Genomic DNA, 24,123 nt, shown 5'->3' with positions numbered 1-24,123 from the left:
TTTTGCCCGCACTCTGCGTCTCATGATTGCCAAACCGCGAACTAAACAATTGTTCACTTTCAGTGGAAAATCTAATCGAAGCACTTTCGATATAAGATTTTTCAGGATTTTACACAAATATCTACGAGAGTAGGTAACAAATATCCGCGAAATAACTGCAGACATGTAAGAAATTATTTATATTCAGATTCCTCTTATTCAGTTTCGGTGGTTAAGTAGAAAACAAAAAGTGATTCATGTTGTAGCGAGTATCCTGCATCTATTGTATAAGAGAAAAATTTAGTATGAGTTGAATTAGCTCAACTCTGTTTGCCAATTCCTACAAACTTATAGGCTACAACGACAATTGTTAAATTTGTAGACAGCATTGAAATTCTCCAATTGGTATAATTTATAGGAAAAAAGTCTCACAATAACATGTCTTTTATTGTTTTCTTAAATTAACATGCTGTTATTTCCAGTTTACTTCATTCGTCCTGTTAGAAGACAAAATAAAAATTTTAAAAGAATTACTACATTCTTTGTTCGCAACTGGTATATCTCGGACCTTTGAAAGCTTTGGTGACGCTTGCGCAGTAGTCCCGTGAGGAGGCGCTCACGCAGTGGATGTTTGGTGTGCGTTGCCGTGGTGCGGGTTGCCGAAGTGAGTTCGAAACTTGTAATTTTTTTTTTCTTTTTCTTTTTGTGTACGTCTTCGTCATTGGTCATGGAAGTGCCATTGGATACAGGAGGTTAAATCACAACAATAGTGAAGTGTGGATTGTTTGATTATGTATGAAAGTGGTTTTTTGTTGTGATGGAGTTTAACAAGTGACGTAAACAGGTTTTTCGCAGTGTTGTTTGCCAGCCTTGTCAGCCCTTCGCCTGGATTTTCGTTTCATTGCTTCGTATACTGTCGCTTCAGAAAACAAAAAGGTAAGTGGCTAGTGGAAATCACGTCGTATTAGGTGTTTTTAACGTGTATGCTGACTCACCGTATACCGTTGTAGTGACTTGTTTAGCTCAAAATAACAAGGGAGAAAGCCCATAAAAATGATCCCGTTATTACGGGAACTCATTAAACAATATTTACTGTACTGCGTCTCTTCCAGAAAATAACAATGTTCGACCTAAGATTTCGAAGTACGAGTTCTTGCATCCGTTGTCAGCAAATACGTAATTTCTTCACGATGTAACCAACCTAACACCTTGCAGGCTAGTTTCATATTCCATGGCCTAGATGTCAGTGTAATGAGTGTAATCCAAGCTCCGCAGAAGTGTTTGTGACAACAGACGGGTCGCCATGGAAACCATACGCACCCCCCAAGCAGTAGCTCGTGGGCACTACTGTTTACAAGAACAACAAAGTACTTAACAAGGTAACTGTCATTAAAAACAGATTTGTGCTTTCTTCTGTTTTTATCTCAGACGGTTTTTAGAAATGTCATACTCGTAGGTTGAGTAAATCCGTTTCGCTTCTTTCTCATTACGTCCAAAGCACCGTGTTCCGTTTTTCCTTAACACACATACCTATTTTTTGACGCGTCTTATAAACTTGGACTTTGCCTCTTGTCTTTCACGAGAGTGTTGACAGTTAGAAGAGACATACTAAAGCATAAGCACGAACATATGCAAAATCGGGAAGTGTGTTCACCAGATATCGTAATTTACTTTAAATAAAAAAACCGCGCTTGTTTTTCAGTTATCTTTGTTTGTCATATGGTGCCTCAATTGATAACTGGGGGTGCTTAACGAAGTCCTCAGCTGTCGTAATACTGTCATTCTATGCAGTAACATGTTGGCGTTCGTGTGTTACCAGTTACTTCAGTGTATAGACCCATAGGTAAAATTGTTTAAAATAGTACAGTGGAATGCCATCTACGGACGAACCGCATTTAGACAGATGAATTGATATTAACGTTACGCCCTCGAAAAGTTCCTTTGCTAGACGTTTCTGCTGCATTTCCTGCCTTTCGCCGCTGGCTGTCAAAAGTGTCATGAAAACATGAGGTCTAAATAGCAGGGCTGTGCGGTATTGTAATGTCAGAGATCGCCCCACATTGGGTACTGCTTTCAGGCATTTATAATGAAATTAGGAAGGTCTTCTCTAAAATCACACGTTGTTGTGTACATGACTACCTGAAGGGGTACAACGCCACCTTTTGTTTCGTTGGGTGCGTGGTACAGCACGGAATTACTTAGGTAGTGGTGATTAATTAAAAGCGTAATTAGCAAAATATGTCGAAGAATGGTGAAGCACCTGCAAAAGTTAAACACTCTGTCGACAGCGAATACATAAAAATTGGAACATGGGAGCAGAAGCTCAGTGTGGCTAAGAATGGAGGCTTGATATTTGTTGCCCGTGCGTCGTAACAAGAAGTGTGGAAACTGACGTATTGAGGGGGAGAATCAAATACATATGACCGGGAGAGAATGTGAACCCCGCACCTGCCGACTTCGGGTCCAGGGCTTGTCGTAGTTATCAATTGGGAGAGATCAGTGGAGCATTCAATATGGCATTGCATTTTTTATTTATTTAAAAACATAGTAGGCGTACTATTGTAGAATTATGCAGCAGGTAGGAAAGTTTGGAAACTTGAAGGCGCTATACACACGTAACAACTAGTAGAGGTCTGCAAAATACATGTCAGCCACCCCACATTATTCCAACAAATGAATAAAATATTTTACGTTTGTTATCTAACTATATCCTTTAAGAACAGATATAATTACTTAACAGATTTCAATAACAATTTTGTTGATTGTGATTCCTGATGTTACAGCATTACACTTCAAGCATTCGAATGATCTGCCCGTCACCACGAATCTCAAAGTTACTCCTAATCTCTCGTCAGTTGTCATTTCCTCTCTCACTAGCGTATTTTGCCCCCCTGTTTTTGTCGTATCAACATTAATTATCAGTCGTAAGATGCAGGACTCATCCGAAAACAGTCTGAAATATTTCGGGTCCGTGATTATGAGTTTAGTCAGTAAATTAACGTCTCATTTTTCAGTCGTTCGTGCACCCTTTCGTTATTTGTTGTTTACTGGCTATAGCAAATAGAATTGTTATATGCTTCCTTTTGAATGTTTGACCTTCTAAAATCGTGTTTCCAGCTGACAATATTGATGGTGTGAAAGTCGCTTCAACATAATGAGGATTTGGCATAGTATTGTCAATAAATATTTAACGTGTGCGGACGCCTTTTTAATGTATTGTTGCTGGAAAGAAGTTTCGTTTGCACCGTATGTATTATCCTATTTTAATGCCGAGGTACTCTTATTCCCGTCTCCCGCCAGAGTCCGTAAACTTAAAACTCTTGATGTGAAAGTTTTTTTAATGTACTGATACTTTCAACATGCAGGGACATGGTGAACAGTAATATGCTGTGTCTCAAATAAGAGAAGTGTTGTAATTTCCTCAAAAAAAAAAAAAATAAGGTGTTACGTACTGTAACCATTTGTATCCGTGTAGTATATACCTGTCCATAGCTCGTGCAATAGTAAACTCATTTCCAATCAGCCCAATTACAGTTTGTAGTACGAATAAATATATTTATAGACCCTGTGTTGCACGGTGTCATTTTACTTTTACCAAATACAAGTAGACGGTGCACAAAGAATACAGCAAGACTGTTTCGTCATCTTAATCTTGTTATTGGTTCACTTAATCGTAAGGGTCCCGCTAGTAACTCAGTGTGTCCAGAAACTACTTTTGAAGTATATAGCAGACGGTTCATCCAAATGTTTCACATTGCGGGTTCTCCCCTTTCATTCAGATACAGAGGGAGGAAAGAAAGACCGTTTCAATTCCTCTGTGCGTACTGTAACATTAGTCTCCGCAATCCGTATGGGAGCCATACGGGGAGGGGACATAGTACACTTATTGATTCTAAAGTCATAGCATACTACTTTTTTTATGTGCACAATTTAACATTTCTGAATAATTAACCCAATCTTGGCGCTAGGCCTCCTTGGAAGTCAGATATATTTGTGCACTTTTTTTCAGATATACTTCACTATAGATACTGCACCATCTACAAAGTGTCTGTGGTTACTGTTAATATTGTCAGCTAGAACATTTATGTACGACACGAACAGCAAGAGCCCAGTAGTACACTTCCATGATGACGTGCAGGCCCTCCCTGTCAAAAAAATCTTCAACCTGTCCATGGGTTTCATTATAGGCCTATACTCCAGATGATCGTACCTTTTTTAATAACTATTTATGTGGTGCTGAATTATAAGTTTCTTGGAAGACAAGAAATATCCACCCGATTGCTATGAACCAAGGCGTTTGGTAAATCACATGAGAAAAAGACTGGTTTCATTATTACCGATGTTTTAGAAATTTGTTCAGATTTTGCGTACTGGAGGTCATCCTACAATGTATCTGGTGCTTACATTAAAAATAGTGGTATCTCCATCTTTTTTATAGAATGACTACCAAAGAGCAAATGTCCTGCAGCAGCAGGCGGGGTTCTGCCGCGAATGATCAAAATCAAAACGTGAGTGACGGGAAAGGGATGTTTATACATAATTTGTATCGATTTTGTTCCGTCGTGAATGAAATATTGATTGTGATTTACTCGAAAAAAAGGCAGATGATTTTACACTTGGAATCGTATGTTACATTTACCATACAGTCTAGATTTACGTGTTTTACTACATACTTGGGAGTTTCATACGGCTTCTAGTTGCACTATTCCAGCCAGCTACCACCATTAACCACCTCACTGAGCTTTCTTACAGAATTTATAGGTCTATGCTATATTTCCTGTTTAATTCATCTTACATGCATTGTTATCTGATGACAGCGCTAATGCGTTCACTAAACAACAGTGACAGCGCCCTGCTTGAAGAATGTCACGGAAACGTTTCGTTGTACGGAGCGAGTTAGCATGAGGGTAAGGATCTGGACTGTCATTTTGGAGCACAGCGATTCAAATCCCCGTCCGTCCATCGAGATTTTATGTTATCCGCCATGTTCCTAAATGGCTGAAGGCATATGCTGCGTGGTTGCTTTGTAAATCGCGTAATAGTGATCCTTCCCTTTCGTTCCCCAACCCAAGTTTGTCGGGCTCTGATGACCGCGCAGTTGAGCGCCCACAAACCAAATATCATCATCCAAGTTTTTGTTCTATCACAAATATCATCGTCCTCAAAGGAGTCGTTAAGCCTTATCTTTCTTCTTCGTTTCGTTGTCGGTGTCCCAATGTTGAGTGAAAATCACATCGACACTGATTGCGTAATCGAATTTCTCGCAAGCCTTGGATACGTGATGTATTGACAAACAGTCGCACAGTTTCCAAAAAGATCAATACAAAGCTACAGGCTGAAATTTGCATAGTATCGAAAAAACATTCATGCACATGCACGAGTGCTGACACAGGGTGTCGCTGTGTCGCTTTCAGAGAACCCATATGCGAAAAAGTAGATTGATGCTCGTCGTAGTTGAAAGTACGAAATGTGATCAAAAAATACGATGAATGTTGTATTATAAACCAAGTAATAAGCTTACATGGAATTTTATATAACCTTCTCCAAATTGCTGTCCTAGGCTAGTAATGCACTTATCCCCCCAACGTTGAATTAATGACTGGAAAAGCATTTCTGGAACGCTGATCTCGGGGGGGGGGGGGGGGGGGGGTGCGTTCTTTTGCTCTTTCGTGGCCCTCTCAATGTCAGGAATGGTGTGAAAACGTTTTACTTTGGTGCAAAAGCTAGTGTGTAAAGTGGATTTGGACGGACGGAAACACTTTCTGGTCAAACTAGCGAATAAAACCCAGATGTGCCACGGCGCGTTGTCGTGATGAAAAAAGAAGCCCATTGTTATGGTCTTTTTCTTTGTACTTCGTTTCGCAAACTTGCACTATGCCGTTGTAAAATTCTACATTTAGTTGTTCCCCCTGGCAAGAACTCGGATCGCATTTTGTTCTCAATACCGAAATAAAAATGTACATGACTGATAATCGATTTCGACCGACGTGCATTTTTAGGGTGAGGAGATTCACTGGTTTCCCATTGTGAACTCTGAAGTATTTTTTTGATCACACTCGATGTAAGTGTGCGATGAATTTATTGCAGTTCTTTTTGTATACTTGCAAATTAAATAATGATGATGATGATAATAATAATAATGTGTTTGAGGCGGGTCCAAAATTCATAACCAACGTACACAGAATAAACAATCGACACGCGTCCGAGACACGGTGGACATATCGTTAGCGATCGTTCCCTAAAGTGACAGTTAACAATAAGTGCAAAGTCTAGGATGTCTGTAGATGGCATAGAAACAGAGGCGCCCATAGCACTGTGAAGGTGTTCGACGTCCCCACCAAGAAGTCAGAGGCAAAACAAAATTATACCATTACTCATTATGTTAACATGAGTCATCTCGTATTTTCGTGACAGTATTCGTCACACTCGACTGCTTTTTGGACGCTAGTTAGGGATTGCTAATGCCATTGCTAGTGCAGCTGACCAAAGACCGTTTTGCTTGTCATAACAATAAGCGAAAACGGTCATTTTAGTGGCAGATGTCAGTCTTGAAAACCAAATCGTCGTCGTACAAGGTTGGTGAGATCAGAAGTGTTTCCGGCCACTTTTGCTACTAGGGGAAGCGGATATTGTTAACAGGGCTTAGGTTCGAATAGGCGACAGACCCTTGGGTGGCAATCTTCTGTAGCTTTTGCGACCAAACAACAATTATTACACAAAAATAAATGGGGTAAGAAATTAAGCTAAATACAATTACTCTCCAACTAGCCATCGGAGTCCACGGGCCCCGTACACCAGAGTACTCAAAGTCCCTGCACAGCCTCCGAAATTTTGACAGTGCAATTTGGATTTACCGTGTGAATTTGTATTCGTAATCTTGAAAGTTCGTGAACTACCGCAATGTCGTCAGTATTTCGTACGTGACATTATTACGTCGCTCGTTATATGCTGGTTCCGATGCGTTTCTACATTGATAAAAAATTGTTCAAATCCTATGGATCCATCTCAGCTCACGGAGTAACATAAGCTGAGAATGCTTTTCGTTTTATTAACCAGTGGTTACACCACATACTACGTTTACTGTTACGCTGTGGCTTTTTCCGCGCCGCAACTAGAATCGTCGTCCAAGCGTATTATATTGGAAGCACGAACTGTTGCTGGGAGTTGGCCGCCGTAACGGGTCCACAGAGGTGAGCGAGACGGCAGCAGCCTCTAGCAGCAACCGCGGCTCCTGCGGTACAGCGAGGCAGCAGCAATGGCAACAGCGCCAGCTCGGGAACCACCTACCTACCTGGCGGGAGAACAAGCCGGAATGCGAATTGCCGCGGCCCGGGTTCGCCGCGGCAACGCCGCCGGACCTGACCCAGTGAAGCAGCCATGCCGGCCAGCCACGCACCTCCACCCCGCGTGACGTCCGAACCTGTCGGCAGCGCATATCCACCGCGCTCCGCAGTTCGGGCCAGATTTGTGGTTCCTAGCAGCCAGAATCTCGGCTCTTAGCAGAACACAATGAATCAGCAGCTGAAGGTAATTTCAGGAGTACCTAAAGGAAGTGTCATGGAACTGGCAGTAGCGTTGTTGTTGTTGTTGTTGTTGTTGTGGTCTTCAGTCCTGAGACTGGTTTGATGCAGCTCTCCATGCTACCCTATCTTTCTTCATCTCCCAGTACTTACTGCAACCCACATCCTTCTGAATCTACTTAGTGTATTCATCTATTGGTCTCCCTCTACGATTTTTACCCTCCACGCTGCCTCCCCCCCCCCCCCCCCCCAATGCTAAATTTGTGATTCCTTGATGCCTCAGAACATGTCCTACCAACCGGTCCCTTCTTCTTGTCAAGTTGTGCCACAAACTCCTCTTCTCCCCAACTCTATTCAATTAGTTATGTGATCTACCCATGTAATCTTCAGCATTCTTCTGTAGCACCACATTTCGAAAGCTTCTATTCTCTTCTTGTCCAAACTATATATCGCCCATGTTTCACTTCCATACATGGCTACAAATACTTTCAGAAACGACTTCCTGACAGTTAAATCTATACTCGATGTTAACAAATTTCTCTTCTTCAGCAACGCTTTCCTTGCCATTGCCAGTCTACATTTTATATCCTCTCTACTTCGACCTTCATCAGTTATTTTGCTCCCCAAATAGCAAAATTCCTTTACTACTTTAAGTGTCTCATTTCTTATCTAATTCCCTCAGCATCACCCGACTTAATTAGACTACATTCCATTATCCTTGTTTTGCTTTTGTTGATGTTCATCTTATATCCTCCTTTCAAGACACTGTCCATTCCGTTCAACTGCTCTTCCAAGTCCTTTGCTGTCTCTGACAGAATTACAATGTCATCGGCGAACCTCAAAGTTTTTATTTCTTCTCTCTGGATTTTAATAGCTTTTGTTTCCTTTACTGCTTGTTCAATATACAGATTGAATAACTTCGAGGAGAGGCTACAACCCTGTTTCACTCCCTTACCAACCACTACTTCCCTTTCATGCCCCTCGACTCTTATAACTGCCATCTGGTTTCTGTACGAATTGTAAATAGCCTTTTGCTCCCTGTATTTTACCCGTGCCACCTTTAGAATTTGAGAGAGAGTATTCCAGTCAACATTGTCAAAAGCTTTCTCTAAGTCTACAAATGCTAGAAACGTAGGTTTGCCTTTCCTTAATCTTTCTTCTAAGGTAAGTCGTAAGGTCATTATTGCCTCACGTGTTCCAATATTTCTACGGAATCCAAACTGATCTTCCCCGAGGTCGGCTTCTACTAGTTTTTTCCATTCGTCTGAAATAATTCGCAGTAGTATTTTGCAGCCGTGACTTATTAAACTGATAGTTCGGTAACTTTCACATCTGTCAACACCTGCTTTCTTTGGGATTGGAATTATTATATTCTTCTTGAAGTCCGAGGGTATTTCGCCTGTCTCATACATCTTGCTCACCAGGTGGTAGAGTTTTGTCAGGACTGGCTCTCCCAAGGTCGTCAGTAGTTGTAATGGAATGTTGTCTACTCCCGGGGCCTTGTTTCGACTCAGGTCTTTCAGTGCAATTTGAGTATTAGAAAGATTTTTCTGAAGATATTTGGAGTGTAGGCATGTACGAAAATGAAGCGTGAACAATAAGCACTTTCGACAAGAAGAGACTAGAATCTTTAGAAGTCTGATGATATATAAAAGCGCTGAAAGTAATGGATCGAATAACCATTGAGGCGGGACTGAATTGTAGGGTAGCAAAGCAAAAGCAGAAATGCATAACTCTATTTTCAGACGTTCCTTTACAAAGGAAAACGCGAATTTAATCCTCGTACCACAGAAAAGATGAACGAATTAAGTGTTATTGTCAGTGATGTTGAGGAACAGCTGAAATCGTAAAATTGAACAAAGCTACAGTGCCCGGTAAAATCCCTGTCAAATTCTATATTGGATCTGCGGCTGAGTTAGCTCCACTCCTAACTATTATCTGCCCTAGACCCCTCGACCAAAAAACCGCACTCAGTTCTCGGAGAAAAGTGCAGGTTCCACCTGTCTACAAGAAGGGTAGTAGAAGTGAGACAAAACTGCTGTCCAGTATTCTTGTCATGATCTGTTGTAGAATCTTAGAGCGTATTCTGAACTCGAAGATAATGAGGTATTTTGAACAGAATGACTTCCTCAGTGCCATCCAGCGTGGATTCCGGAAACATCGATCATTTGAAACCCAACAGGCACTTTTCTCACGTGACGTACTGAAAGCTTTGGATCGAGGCAGTCAGGTAAGGATTTCCGAAAAGCATTCGACTCAGTTTCGCACCTACGGTTATTGTCAAAAGTACGATCGTATGGCGTATGAAGTGAAATTTCTGAATAGAGAGCTTTTTGGCAGGGAAGACGCAGCATTTATCTTGAATGGAGAGTCATCGTCAGATGTAGAAGTAACTAAGGGTGTTCCCTAGTAAAGTTTTCAAAATATCTCATTATGAGTTCATGTTGTACATTAATGACCTTTCAGACAGTGATAATTAATTGAAACCCTCAGCTGCCGGTAAGTGTTGTTGATATACCTCAATGGGGACAGCTGAAAATGTGTGCCCCGACCGGGACTCGAACCCGGGATCTCCTGCTTACATGGCAGGCGCTCTATCCATCTTTTTTTATTTCTTTTCTTAATTTTTTCGATTTTTTTTAATTCTCATTTTCTTCGTGATTGTTCGTTGTATTTGTTCGGAGCGGACGTCCCATGACGCTTGTTCAAGTTCATCGTTGATCCATTAACTCAGTTTTTTTATTGCAGAGAACAGCTAACCCTCTGACCGAATACGCTGAGCTGCCGTGCCGGGTTCGAGTCCCGATCGGGGCACACATTTTCAGCTGTCCCCATTGAGGTATATCAACAACACCAGTCCGCAGCTGAGGGTTTCAATTATCATTTGTTCTAGAGAAGCTGCATGGTCATCAATGGTACCTGTTCTTTCGTGAACAGTTACTATCTTCATGTATACTTTCAGACGGTGTTAGGCCTAATAGTAATCTCAGGCGTTTTGCAGATGGTGTTATGCAGTTACCTGCAGTTTAAAAGAAGCTGCATAAATATTCAGTCATCTTGATAAGATTTCAAAGTGGTGCAAAGATTGGCAACTTGCTTTAAATGTACAGAAATATAAGAATGTCTGCTTCACAAAATGAAGAAAAAAATAGTAGTATCCTGTGACTATAATATCAATGAGTCCCCGGCTTATTGGCAGAACACTGGGAGAGTGTAGTCAAAACAGGTGGTATTGAACGTCTGTAGAGAAGGGTAGCACATATGGTCACAGGTTTGTTTGATCCGCGGGAGTGTCACAGAAATACTGAAGGCACTGGCCTGGGAGATTCTTGAAGATAGAAGTAAACTACTCCGAGGAAGTTCAAATGGCTCCGAGCACTATGGGACTTAACATCTAAGGTCATCAGTCCCCTAGAACTTAGAACTACTTAAACCTAACTAACCTAAGGACATCACACACATCAATGCCGGAGGCAGGATTCGAACCTGCGATCGTAGCGGTCGCGCGATTCCAGACTGTAGCGCCTAGAACCGCTCGGCCACCCAGGCCGGCACTCCGAGGAAGTCTTATTAACAAAATTTCAAGAGCCTGCTTTAAATAATGACTCAAGGAATGTACTACAACCCCCTACGTACCGCTCACATAGGAATCGAAAGGATAGGATTAGAATAATTGCAGCTCGCACGGAGGCAGTCAACCAATCATTTTTCTCGCGCTTCTTTAGTAGCTGGTACAGTGGGACGTACCCTATACCATGCACTTCACGGTGGTTTATAGAATATAGAAGTAGATGTATGCAGTTATGTAATGGAGGGTAATGTGGTGAGCAAATTTTGTAGAGGAGACCAGGGCATAAACACAGCAGGTTATACAGTAAGTAGGTGGAGGTAGATTGCAGTAGTCGTGCAGAAATGATGAGATTGCACTGGATAGACTAGCGTGCAAAGATGTATCAAACAACCCTTCAGACTGAAAAGTAAATGATGTAGCGGATAACGTCTGAAGTGCCATGAGGCTGTTCGCAGTTGTTTGTAAGTAGGTAGCAACTTTAGAAGACAGCGGTGAATTACATATGTGCAGATGATCTGTGATTGATGTAGGGACTAGCAGTTGACTCTGATATTTCTAGATACCGTCAACTTGGCCCTTATTCCACCGGTTGTTGCATATTGTTCATTCGTCTGCTGCCCTTACCAGACCACACACACACACACACACACACACACACACACACACACACACACACACACGTTTCGTCACGAAATCTTTATTCGGCGCGAGAGCGTTGTAGAGGCGCTCAATTACCGTGGTAGACGATGCAAGATAGACGTTTTGATCACGAAGGTTTACTAGTGAAATAGGTAGAGTGCGTATGTTCCGGGAACAGTCGGACAACACTTAGTCCCACATACGTATCGAGAAATGACCAAAAATGAGGAAATCAGATAAATTAAAAACAAAACGGAAATTTAACGACAGTTATTCTTCCCATGTGTCCTTCGCGAATAGGGCAGGGAAGAGATAATGGAACTAACGCAATTTCCGCCACACATCATATGGAGGGCATGCCTCCGATTTTTTTACGCCAAAACGCTTAAAGCTTTATAAACAAAATAAACGTTATCAACAATCTACATCTTCATTCTTCGTGTCTACATATGCCGCTAGAGGGCTCCGATTTGTAGTGTATTAGAAGGCGGTGCGTTATGTAGCTATGCATGAGAAATGGCTTGCTGTGATCCAGTTTCGAATTCGACGAGTTCGTCCACACATTGGGAACCCCCTTCTTCAGCATGGCAATGCGACAACTTCAACAATCCGACGCCTTGGATTCACTGTCCTCGATCATCGTCCAAACTGTCCCAACTTGGCCTCATCCGATTTTTATCTGTTTTCATAACTTAACACCTTCGAGAATTTCTCTTTAATGAAGTGGTGCAAGCAGATCAACACTTATCAATAAACATGTAGAATGTTAATAACATTTCTTTAAAAATTACTTACAAATTTCGGAGGCATTACTTTTCATCACGCCCTCGTACATGTAGACATCTCTTCTGGATTCCTCGAGCCACCGTATGGCGGAGGATACATTCCAGTCGCCCTCTCCCCGGCCACAAGTAAGGAATTTCAGTGTGTGTCCCTGCACTGCTCACCACCGTGAAACGGTTTCAGACGGTACTTACCGCTGTACTAGAAAAGAATAAAACACAGATACGATTTTTTTTATTCGTATCAGAAGCAAAAATTGGTGATAAAAATTGCATTACATAATGGTACTTAATGACAAAATATATCAAATGGTCTGTCCAGACTTCTGCAAATCAAGGGCATTACATGTTGCTGCCATCAGGTCCCCCGTAGTACATCTTAACGGGCACCCGTTGCAATTCGTGAAGTGGGCTGTGGTTTGATCTTTGCCACACATTTTTCAACATATCGATTCTCAATCTGCCAACACCGATACGAGTACTGCTAAGTGATTTTTCAGGTAGACCAGTATTCGACGTGGCCTGCAGGGTGAGGGGGGGGGGGGTTAGATTGGTAGCTGCCATCCAGCGAGGTGAGTTGTTTCTCGTCCTCCATAAGGAGGTAAGATGGAACATTGTGTGGCGAAATGTATACAGCAGAAATCTATCCACTTCCTTCCGATCTAAGTAGTAACTAATCATACGTGAGAAAATAGCTACAAACGAAGCACTGCAAAGATCATATGACAAACAAATATTTGTGGAGTGTGCAGTTATACAGCGTGTAACTAAGTTCCCTTTACAAACATTGACGTCAGAGTCCTTAAACCAAAGCAAGAAAAAATGACTAGTAAACATGGGCTATAGAATTCAAGTCTTAAGAGCTGTGAGCACCTGCTCATTTTCTCTGCTGTGAAACACGTCTCTTCTACTGAGCAAGTCTGATAGATCTTAAGTTATGCACTTCAGAGACCATGTTTTGCCAGACATTTTTTTCTTATTTTAGTGTAAGGAACCTGTCCTCAAAGTCTGTAAAGGGAATTTAATTACACCGCATATAAGTACACAGATACACTTGTGGAAATACCAGCTGCATTGCAAAAATCTTTACGCAATGTCTGGGAAAATTAGATAATACACAATGCGATGCCATAAACGTTACTGAATTTATTGTCCCCGAAGATCTGAAACTCTCAGGCGTAAAGAATGCATCAGGAATGTGAGGCACTCAAAGCAACTTAACGTAATAGAACTAAACTGTACTCCGGAACACAGCAAGTACATCGATGCGGATTTAATTAAGGAAACGCCGCACAGATACGAAGAAACGTATGGCAACTGGCTCGGATGGAGGGAAAAAAAAGGGTGAAATGGGAAAGGTATGGAAGTATGTCTTTCAGCTTACTTTCACCATTCTATACCATTTTATACATTTTTGATTTGTTAGTATAAGTGCTATTGCAAGCCGAACATTCCAATCAGAAGAAAGAAAATATAACACCGTGTCCTGAGATAAAATTTGGCGTACCAATGTAAGTGCCAAGTTTTCCTGCCGCGTTAAAGGAAGCCGCTACAATGGTTGGTAAATACTGCAATGTTCAGCAAAACATGCAAGTGCTGCTATGTTCTTAATGGATGTCGAACAGCGTCTTGTGTCCATATGTACATTACTAAACATCTAAGTTGGTTACTCACTCCTATTTAAAAAAAAAAAGTGACAGGTAGAAAACAGTGAAAAGATCTGGCGCCTTTAATCTTCTGATAGGTGTTGAATATTTCCTCCAAAACATTGGCGTAGAGTTCTTGTATTTCCTCATATTTTACAAAAACATAGGTAATCCCTTTTACCTGTTCTTTACATAATTTAAACATTTCTTCCGGTGTCAGGATCTGGTTCTCTTGCGTCCGCTGCAGGCTAGCGTTCGTGACAGTTGACTTTGCTGTACGCACGACGCCATCACATGCATTCCTCCCATGGTATGACGCAAAAAAGTGCCATTCTGCACCAAGCCTATGCAGCACCATCAGAGAAATAGATCGGGTTGTTTATAGAAGGCGGGTGCTGTTTTATGTAGTTTGTTAACTGTAGTTGAAAAGCGTGCACTGCTGTAGCGTTGTATTCAAGATGTCACTTACGACACAAAAACTGTGACTCTTAGTTAATCTTGATCATTATAATAGAACATAAATGGACGAATGGGCCTGTTTGTTTGCTCAGTGGTGCCCTTGTACTTCAACTTGAATAACAAAGGTATAGTTTTCAGAAAAGTCGACAAGGACTAAGCATCCATCAAATGCCAAGGTGTTTTTTGTCCTTCAGAAATTTACCCCGAGGTTTGCCAATGAAATGGTACATTTCCATGTTTTCAAGGTTAACTACCAACACTTCAAAAATACTTCTTGCGGTTTTGTAGTTGTCACCGTTCCCATTCTGGCTTGTCATCCTGTTTGTATGCTAAATTGTCAGGCATCAAATCGTCATCTTCCAATTCTCAGACATTTCAAGTAAAGCTTGTTTGCGTAGAGAGTTTTTACTTTTTCTTGTGATCATACAGTTGCAACCGTCAATATTGCAAACCAGAAATTCATAAAGGTATTTATAGTCAACTGTGAGATTGGCCCTATCTATCATAAACTTCACATTCTGGTGATACAAACAAACGCAAACATTATGGGTGCCAGATGCCGCTGCAGCAATATACCATTTCTGTCGTAGCTGGCAATATTCCGACTTTGGATTTTCATTTTTGAATTCAGTGAACTCCACGTTTGTTCACAAAAGAGTTTCCTCACAAGCAGCTGGAGCTGCTCTCCAGCGGTGCATGTTTGGATTACGCCACTGGTCTGTCTTGCCTAGTGGCCCAACTCCCCCACACATTACCCCAATAGTGGAAACTTCAGTCGAACATGTACAGTAACTCCTCAGACATGCAGACTTCCACATTTTTGTTAAAATTATTCTAGAAGAGTGCCCAGTAACTTACTTTTTCTTGGAGATGTTACTCAAGGAGTCATTTTCACCTCAGTCTGATGCTGAGGTTACCACTTACGTAATATTGTTTTGGCCATCCACATGATGACCTAATTTCCACGGAAAATATAAGTCATAATTCCTCTCCTAACCATGCACTGCTGTCGGTAAGCATGGGAAATACGCCTTCCTCTCCTTTCGTAGGATCTCTAGCCAGTGATTTCCAATTCTTGGCCACCCACGCTTCACGTGAAGCACGCTTCACATCAAGCCCACTTCATATCAAGCACACATCAGTCAGTCCTTGGAAGGTATTCATTACTTTGTGATGGGACATTGAAACTGTGTGAAAACATCAAAGCAAGTTTCTACTCCAGTTATTCTCATACAGTTTTGTGCACACATATAATAAAACGTGCATTCTTGTTAATATCAATTTTAGGTATGGAAATGGAAATGCCGTGTGGCTTGGAACTCCCTTCGGGTAGACCGTTCCCCTGGTGCAAGTCTTTCGAGTTGACGCCACTTCCGCAACTTTCTTGTCGATGGAGATAAAATGATGATGATAAGGACAACACAACACCCAGACCCTGAGCGGAGAAAATCTCCGACCCAGCCGGGAATCGAACCCGGAACGTTAGGTATGACATTCCGTCGCACTGACCACTGAACTACCAGGGGCGGACAATTTTAGGTAATGTAATACCCATACCCATAAAAAGCTGTTGATCTTTTTACTTTGGACACTGTGGGTAGTGTTCAATCGGCAGACAACAGTGATACCTTGTGAATGGGCTACAAAAGAAGATTAAAAGAAAATTACATACACTACTGGCCATTAAAATTGCTACACCACGAAGATGTGCTACAGACGCGAAACTTAACCGACAGGAAGAAGATGCTGTGATATGGAAATGATTAGCTTTTCAGAGCATTCACACAGGGTTGGCGCCGGTGGCGACACCTACAACGTGCTGATATGAGGAAAGTTTCCAACCGATTTCTCACACACGAACAGCAGTTGACCGGCGTTGCCTGGTGAAACGTTGTTGTGATGCCTCGTGTAAGGAGGAGAAATGCGTACCATCACGTTTCTGACTTTGATAAAGGTCGGAAGAGGTCGAATTGTAGCCTATCGCGATTGCGGTTTATCGTATCGTGACATTGCTGCTCGCGTTGGTCGAGATCCAGTGACTGTTAGCAGAATATGGAATCGGTGGGTCATCGCCATACTGGCGTATCACCCGGCGTGATGGTATGGAGTGCCATTGGTTACACGTCTCGGTCACCTCTTGTTCGCATTGAACAGTGGACGTTACATTTCAGATTTGTTACGACCCGTGGCCCTACCCTTCATTCGATCCCTGCGAAACCCTACATTTCAGCAGGATAATGCATGTTCGCATGCTGCAGGTCCTGTACGGGCCTTTCTGGATACAGAAAATGTTCGATTGCTGCCCTGGCCAGCACATTCTCCAGATCTCTCACCAATAGAAAACGTCTGGTCAATGGTGGCCGAGCAACTGGCTCGTCACAATACGCCAGTCACTACTCTTGATGAACTGTGGTATCGTGTTGTAGCTGCATGGGCAGCTGTACCTGTACACGCCATCCAAGCTCTGTTTGACTAAATACCCAGGCGTATCAAGGCCGTTATTACGGCCAGAGGTTGTTGTTCTGGGTACTGATTTCTCAGGATCTATGCACCCAAATTGCGTGAAAATGTAATCACATGTCAGTTCTAGTATATTTGTCCAGTGTATACCCGTTTATCATCTGCATTTCTTCTTGGTGTAGCAATTTTAATGGCCAGTATTATATATTTTACAGGTTCAGTTGAGTTAACGTTCTTAAATTTGCACCAAGGAAATTTTGAAATGTATTCACGATTTAGATTTTACCATGTGTTATTTATTTACTGAGACAATAAAAAACGTTGCTACTTAGTTGCAAATACATACCAGGCTTCTTTTGCTTGAATACTTTAGCCCGACGTTACACATAGCCTCAACCTCGTATCATGTAACTTCGATTTTATAGGCCTTACAATAATTTGGTTGTTTGGTTTTTTTTTTAGTTTTTTTTATTACAACTTTGTTCTTAAACGCTCTCTTGGAAGCATTCATTGCATTAAAAATAATCATTAAGCAATAATGTGTAAAGGCTTCCCAGCGTAGCACACTGGAATCAGTCACGATTAAAACTATCTAGGACTATCAACACTTCCTGGCTTTTTTTGGAACGGTTTTCGCAGCAACCTTTACTGAAGTTACCACACAGTTTTCTTCTTCTTTTGTGGAACTCTCATATGACATCAAAAATACTTCGAGCCATTAAAAATAGAAACTCATAAAGTTACGACTGTGAATGTAATTGTTGTCAGTATTACGAAAATACATGAGAGTATTTTTCTGAGTAGAACATAGATCGTCCAAACTCTTTTTGTTTAAGAGCCAGTACGAACTTCGGACCACATCTGTTCTCTGACCAGTCGGAACACTTCATGTCGACTCATCTCTATTTCAGACTGCTGCCATCCTCAGCGACCCCGAAGTTGTGACACTGTAATTTTGACAAGAAGTATTGTTTTGTTGTCTGTGTGAGCGGATGATTAACTGATTAATAATAGTAATTGCACTTATATTTAAATATATTAGTCAGTTGGGGTAACTTTGTGCCAGTTTTGTTCATATTTTGAAAATATTGAATACAAAGTAAGAATTACACATGACAGCAGACATTCAAATGGTTCAAATGGCTCTGAGCACTATAGGACTCAACATCGTAGGTCATAAGTCCCCTAGAACTTAGAACTACTTAAACCTAACTAACCTAAGGACATCACACACACCCATGCCCGAGGCAGGATTCGAACCTGCGACCGTAGCAGTCCCGCGGTTCCGGACTGCAGCGCCAGAACCGCACGGCCACCGCGGCCGGCCTGACAGCAGACATTGTAACATTTTACATCTTCAGTTACAGAGTGCTAGGAATAGTGAAAATGTACACTAATTATGCGCTATTAGAGTAAAATTTCATTTGTAATACTGATTCAGTGTTGCACAGCCATTCAACTTAACTATAGACCATTTTTAAAAATAATGTATATTTTATGTATCCAACGCTCTGAGCAACTTCAGACTTGTCGAAAGGAACTCTGGTGTTAATACGAAGCAAAAACAGAATTTTAATACAGTATTTCAGATTTACTTTGAAGTGATAAGATATTTGTATTCTTTTGTTTCGACCACTATTGTTTGAAGCTCTCTTCACAGCCATCGTAGTTAAAAAATAATCACAAGCCTAAGAATTTTTAGGAATGTGAAAAGACAGAATACGAAATAGAAATCACAGTGGTAATAAAACTGTTACTTTTAGTAGATGAAACAGCAGCCATTTGAAACAAAGGTGGTAAGCGATGCAGAGATACCTTGACTGGTGAAAAGTTACCATGAGTGACTGCATGAAATACGAGACACGATCAAAAATGACGACTAAATATTCTGAATGTTCAAAGTGGTTCAAATGGCTCTGAGTACTATGGGACTTAACATCTTAGGCCATCAGTCCCCTAGAACTTAGAACTACTTAAACCTAACTAACCTAAGGACACCCTAGCAGCTTATCGGTACCAGTCGCGCACGCCCATGAATTGGCGGTGTTAGAAGCCAAATAAGAAAAGATCACCCCTCTCACACCCTCCAACCCTGCAGTGGACGCTATTCTTACCCCTCTGCGCCTGGAGCAAGCGGCCCGCTTTACTTAGCTCACAACCGCATTCATCGATGTCAATTAATATTTAGCACATCATAAAATGTTACTGTATCTGTAAGTATTTTTGTTATACACTGACCAGGAAACTACACTCTTTGAAAAGCTCGTAATGCTAGTTCATGTTTTCGGGTTTGGCTGTTAGTTGCGATAGGCGTACTCGTGTATTACTGTAAAATAAGGCTGAGTCCGCAGCTCGTGGTCGTGCGGTAGCGTTCTCGCTTCCCACACCCGGGTTCCCGGGTTCGATTCCCGGCGGGGTCAGGGATTTTCTCTGCCTCGTGATGACTGGGTGTTGTGTGATGTCCTTAGGTTAGTTAGGTTTAAGTAGTTCTAAGTTCTAGGGGACTGATGACCATAGATGTTAAGTCCCATAGTGCTCAGTGCCATTTGAACCTCAAAATAAGGCTGAGAACCGCGGTCTGCACGAACACTTGATTGACGCCGCATGCGACCGGCGGGCTGCAGTTTAACGATCACTGGTATAGAACAACTAGTCGAAATTTTGAACTAATAGTGGAAAATTTACGTGGTTCATTTCGTGGCACGCCCGCATACTTAACACAGCTCAGTCCAAGTATTGTTTTCGTGTTCTAGATACAGGAATGATTTCATTTGTGTGCATGTACGTACGCACTCTGTTCTCTTATCGTTCCACTTACCTTATTGTCTTCCACCTTTGACGTTCTTAAGTTTTCCATAAAGATCTTAGCAAATAAAGGGACTGAACTTGCCTTTGTGTGATCCTGTACTTCGCCGCAATCTCCTTTTGACTGTGTGAGCTGAGCAGAGACGAAAAGCGCGAGCCGTAGTAGGGTTTTTTTCCGTACGGTGCTTGTGTACCTCTGGGCCAAGGTGACGAGCAGTGTGCTGCAGTATGCTGCACGCAGCCGCTTGGCGAGCACATCCGCCCATCATCGCACGCTGCTAAGAAAGAAGCCTTCAGGATAAAATGGGACGTGTAGACAACTACGCGATAATATTCAGTCCAGGGAAAGCACGAAAGTCGTGTCATCTTCTCAGGGACACTTCTTACTCTCCGCTGACACTGATAGCAAACAAAGCCGATGACAGGTGGAACCGAAAATTTATAATCACGTTTGTAAACTATTGTACAGAAACGTGCATTTGGATCTATGCAAGATAATGCAATTAAATAACAGTGAAGACGCGAAGATTTTTGAAAGGTTTATGAGATATTGCACTGCATCGGCTACGGAAATCACATACATGACACTTGCTAGCCCGAATAGCAGTCTATCTACTTATACGTCAGTACTGCACAAGCCACTTTGCGGTGTGTGGCGTTGTGTACTTCTGGTGGCATTATGTGATGCGACATTCCATGTCCCATTCGCGAATGGCGTATGGGAAGAATGATTGTCGGTCACCCTCCGTACTACAATCATGCTCATAAATTAATAATAATGCTGATACATGGTGAAACAACGCTCTCGTGGGAGGTTTGCAGGTTTAAATCACCTCGGGGTATGATCATGCGGTGCATTTGACGTACGGTCGTCGCGCGGTGGCTCTGGCAGCAGTCCACATACGCAGAGGTGTGTTGGTGCATGTCAGAATACGGTGCAGCGTGTAAGTGTGCAGACGTTTTCAGACGTGCTAATGGTGACTGTGTGTTGAAAATGCCTCAAAGAATAAATATTGATAACGTTTGAGGGGTGGGATACTATGGTGACTGGAGGCTGGTCAAACACAGCAAGTCGTAGCACGGGCCCTCTGTGTGCCACAAAGTGATCTCAAGATTATGGCAACGATTCCAGCAGACAGGAAACGTGTCCAAGTGCTACAGTACGGGACGTCCACAGTGTACAACACCACAAGAAGACCGATATCTCACCATAAGTGCCCACAGACGGCCACGGAGTACTGCAGGTAGCCTTCCTCCGGACCTTACCGCAGCCACTGGAACAGTTGTCTCCAGACACACAGTCTACAGACGACTGAACAGATATGGTTTATTCGCTCGGAGACCTGTAAGGTGCATTCCACTGACCCCTGGTCACAGGAGAGCCCGTAAAGCCTGGCGTCAAGAACACAGTACATGTTCATTGGAACAGTGGTCCCAGGTTATGTTCACGGACGAGTCCAGGTATAGTCTGAACAGTGACTGTCGCTGGGTGTTCATCTTACGTGAACCTGGAACCAGATACCAAACCCTTAATGCCCTCGAAAGGGACCTGCATGGAGGTTGTGGTTTGACGGTGTGGGGTGGGACTATGATTGGTGCACGTACACCCCTGCATGTCTTTGACAGTGGAACTATAACAGGTCAGGTGTATTGGGACGTCATTTTGCACCAGTATGTCCGCCTTTTCAGGGGTGCAGTGGGTCCCACCTTCCTGCCGATAATGATAACGCACGGCCCCACCGACCTGCCATCGTGGAGGCGTACCTTGAAACGGAAGATATCAGGCGAATGGAGTGGCCTGCCTGTTCTACAGACCTACACCCCATCGAGCACGTCTGGGATGCTCTCGGTCGACGTATGGCTGCGTGTCTTCAAACCCTTAGGACACTTCAGGAGCTCCGACAGGCACTGGTGCAAGAATGGGAGGCTATACCCCAGAGGCTGCTCGACTACCTGATCCAGAATACCCGTTGTGCGTCCTGTGTACGTGTGCATGGTATTCATATCCCATATTGATGTCGGGGTACATGCGCACGAAACAATGGCGTTTTGTAGCACATGTGTTTCGGGACGTTTTTCTCAACTTATCACCAATACCGTGGACTTACAGATCTGTGTAGTGTGTGTTGCCTATGTGTCTATGCTATTAGCGCCAGTTTTGTGTAGTGCCACGTTGCATGGCACCACATTCTGCAGTTATCCTTAATTTATGAGCATGAGTGTAGTTCAGATATGTTAACTTTTCCTTGTAGTCATTTTGCGAGTCGTATATAGGAGGAAGTAATACAGGGTAACCCGAAAGTCATTTAACTTATGAAAACGCACAAATTCATGGAATAATGTAGGTAGAGAGGTAAAACTTGACAGACAGGTATGAAATGACAATGGGTTTTATTGAAACCAAAAACGGCCCAACAGATGGCGCAGACCAGCAACACTTCGGTGACGCCGAATGAGAATCGTCAGCGCGACGAGTACGAGCCGCCAATAAGTTACAGAATCGCATCATCCGTAGCCTGGCTGATAAACACCTGCTGGGAGGTGCGACTTTTATGGAGGATGGCGCTCCACCCCATATTGCTTATTGCTACACGTGTGATATGCGTCTTGCGCACATCATTTGTTGAGGATCGCGTACTGGACTGCCACTACCATCATCATGCTTGGCCTCCGAGGTCTCCAGAACTCAGTCGGTATGAAGACAACATCCGACGGCAGTTTCTCGCCATATCTTCTGATATGCTGTGCAGTGCTGTTCACAACATTGTTCCTCAGCTACAGGTATCGTTGACGAATGACGGCAGATATGTTGCTTTTGTATAGTATGAAGCATCTGTTGGTAATTTAGTGGTTTTTTTTTTTTCAGGAAAACTCCCTGTCTTTTCAAGCACGTCTGTCAGTTTTCACCTCTCTACCTGCTTTATTTCGTGAATTACTGAATTTTCAAATGTTAACTGACTTTTGCCTAGATCTTTCCGGAAATACTCTCTCGGGATTTCAGTAGTAAACCTCTCCGTCAGGCACAGCGCTTCTCTTGTAGCGTCTCCGATTGTAGTTTGTTGAGCATCTCCGTAATACTCTCGCACAAAGTAAACCATCCAGTGACAAAGCGCGCCGCTCTTCGGTGGAGCTCCTGTATATTTTCTATCAATCCATCCTTGTAATGGTTCCAGACTGCTGAACAGTACTCAGGAATCGGTCAAACAAATGTTTCGTTAGCAATTTCTTTCGTGATTGAATTAAATTTCCGTAAGATCCTTCCAATGAATCTGAGCATGTACTTTACTGCTTTATGTTTTCGGGTCATTTCAGTTAAGATCGCTGTGGACTCTTTTACCTAAGTGTTACATGTTAGGTACTGTTTCCAGTAATTTGTCACTAATAATGTAATCGTACAGTTGTGGATGTTTTCTAATATGTACGCACAGCACGTCTCATTACTATACATTTAGGGATAAGTATCAGCCTCTGCACCATTGATCAATCGTCTGCAGGTCTTCCTGCAATTCACTAGTCTTCCGACGTTGCTGTCTTCTTGTAGAAAACAGCGTCTTCTGCTAACAACTTCATGGAGCCTCCGACGTTATCCACTACCTCATTTATGCAGGGATATAACAGGGGCGAGCACTCGAAGCAAAATATTCTGTTAAACAAGAGCTCTAAAATGCGTACATTAAAAGGTATGAGCACTTCTTCATCTTCGGTATTCTGAAACAAATTTCTTCTACGGCAAGCTCTTTGCTTTCTATGTTTTGGCAGGAAGTAGTATGGCCAAAACAAAAAAAATTGTTTAGTAAGCATGGGCTCTAAATTGCCTAACTTAAGGTAAGACTCCACCTTAAAACTATTTTTTTCATCACAAAATATTTCACATCTTCGGAGTGTTTATTCTTAGATCCCATAAACGACTTGGCTGTATTCGAATTACAACTACATTTGTATGTGAAATATGGATTGCGCAAGGGCCGTGGCACACTGACAACAGCTGCCCAAGTGCGCAGGATAGTGCCGGCCTATCAGAGACTTGCAACTGATGCACTACTGGCAGGATGCACTGATGTCAAGACACATGCACAGCGTCATTTGCTCCAACTGCCCCAAAGGGAAAAAATGTGCACTTGAGTCTTGTAGAAGCTGTTTCTAACTTCAGTACTGGATCTTTGCAAACTGAAGAAAGCAGGAGGCTCAATACACCTGTGTCACTCTCCCAGAGGATCTGCTTATCCAGAACTCAACGACTGATCAGAGGTCTACAAAATGCT

General features: G+C 42.4%; 1 protein-coding gene across 1 annotated transcript in view; it reads left to right on the top strand.

Moving 5' to 3' along the window:
- Positions 1-601: 601 nt before the first annotated feature.
- The window catches only part of LOC126101143 (afadin), a 1,121,024-nt gene continuing 1,097,502 nt past the window's right edge, over positions 602-24,123 (top strand). Inside the window, exon 1 of the mRNA XM_049911831.1 lies at positions 602-915. The gene's annotated coding sequence lies outside the window, so the exon portion shown is untranslated. The remainder of the gene's footprint in view (positions 916-24,123) is intronic.

Source organism: Schistocerca cancellata, chromosome 9, assembly GCF_023864275.1.
Source record: "Schistocerca cancellata isolate TAMUIC-IGC-003103 chromosome 9, iqSchCanc2.1, whole genome shotgun sequence".
Taxonomy (NCBI): Eukaryota; Metazoa; Arthropoda; class Insecta; order Orthoptera; family Acrididae; genus Schistocerca; species Schistocerca cancellata.
The sequence above is the reverse complement of the archived record's forward strand: the minus strand, read 5'-3'. Positions and strand labels throughout refer to the sequence as shown.